The sequence below is a fragment of the Bidens hawaiensis genome, unplaced genomic scaffold (genome assembly GCF_021521415.1).
Source record: "Bidens hawaiensis isolate Kalapana, Puna unplaced genomic scaffold, B.hawaiensis_p1.1 tig00015212_1, whole genome shotgun sequence".
NCBI lineage: Eukaryota > Viridiplantae > Streptophyta > Magnoliopsida > Asterales > Asteraceae > Bidens > Bidens hawaiensis.
Window position 1 is genome coordinate 101,184 of NW_027492353.1, and position 2,076 is coordinate 103,259.

Here is a 2,076-nt window from a genome sequence, read left to right on the forward strand (position 1 = left end):
AGGCGTGTTGATTCTCAACACACGCCTTCTCGTAACAAATTAAAATTTTGGAAACCGTTTATTATCTATTTTAGTTACGTATATAATTTATATAATGTATAAATAGAAGATTGAAGATTATATATATATATATATGTGTGTGTGTGTGTGTGTGTAGTAGTGTTGTATTATATGAAAATAATAATAATAATAAAATAAAAGTCGATGTGGTGCACATGTGCGTTAATGTTGTATTATACATACATACTAATGTGTATTCGATGTGTGTATTAGTCTTATATTGCATATATACAATAGTGTATATTAAATATGTGCAATAGTGTTGTATTCTATGCAATACAAACACTTTTGCATATATGTAATACACACTATTACACATGCGCACTATACCGACGAAGTTACCGACAAGTTTTTTTTTTTTAACCAATAACAACATATAAGAATAATGAAAAAAAAAGAACTTCAAAAAAAAATTTTAAAAAATGTTAAAAATAGTTTTTTAAGAGTTTTTAAGTTTTCTCTTTAAGAAGAGTTTTCACTAAATCTCACCCCTATATATATATTAGGAACAACAAACTTCATTAGAAACAATTAACGAGGCACTAGAAAGCAAAAAAATAAAAGAATTACAACAAGGAATTACATCAATTTTTTCATAAAATACTTTTGAATGGTTGTTGATTCAAATGTACTCAAAAGATTCTATGTTGATCACCATTTTCGAAAGGCAAAGTTTGTAACCTCATTTTTCTAATTTTACAAATGGCATATCGTAAGATAATTCCCCCATATCACACGCCTTCCGAAAGGTAAACATGGTTGTTGATTCAAATGTACTCAAAAGATGTAGTTTATATAAATTATAAACTGAACTTAAATTTCCACTCATTATTATTTTAAGTACTATACATGTTTATAAAACACATAGCATGTTTTGATTCTTTTGAACAATGTAAAAGATATATTATGTAACTTTAAATGAGTCATGAAAATATATTTTTTTTAAACAATTGGTACATTAATTACAAGCGAGCAAACGTCTCACTAACGCAGCCATGTAGCTGGCAATGTCAACTAGGAAAAAACAATTTTCTCAAGTCATTCGAGTCTTAACTTTGTATAAGAACTGATAGATTTGGAGGTAGTATTGTTCGTAAGCTTGTGTACATATATTTCTTTAAAGTATTATATGCTCGCTGATGAATTATATCTTTTTTTTCTTTTCAGGAATTCTAATAATATTAGAAATCGTGACCCATTAGCCGAAAGTAATTCATAGTGACTGAAGAGGTAGGTCCCAGCAGAGCCCAGTTGGACCCGCAAGACTCACCTTGAAGAGGGACGTCTGCGCAGAAACCAACTGGATCCGCAGGACCCACCATGCTCAGAGACGTGACGTCCTTACGCGCAGTACGCAAGCTGTTCCCGCAGGAAATGCCTCCCAATGGTGAAGGACTCCGCCTGTTCCCGCAGCTTCAGATACAAGCCATCAGGGAAGGCCACCCACGCAGCAAGGCTACACGCACAAGGCACTTAGCTCTCAATCACTCAGTGTCACCTGAAGGAATGAGCAAAGCCGGGAACAATCCCGCACAAGGGCGGGAGGGGGAATACTCCTGTACTGTACCTGACGAGGTATGGGCAAAAGATCTGACTAAAGATACGACAGCTTATTGACAACAGTATGGCGAGCAGCATGCTCCTGTACTGTATGTCACTATTAGCCGCTGCCTACTCACCAACTACTGACATACCACGTGCATAGCCGGCAGTTGGTGGAAAAGGAATAGTACACAGCAGGCCTGGTCACTATCAGCCGCTGCCTACCCACCAACTACCAGCAGGGCACGTGCATAGGCCACTGTTGGTGGAACAGGAATACTGTTGCAGCCGGCCACACCTCCTTGGAAACCTACCTTCGGCTATAAATACCACAAATGGTATGATCATCTAATCTTAACACATTACCATCATATCTTATCATATTATACCTGATATCTGCTCTAGCAATCTCTTAATATACATTTATATTTAAAGAGCAATCTAGTCTGATTCTCACGCCGGAGGGTGGTCACA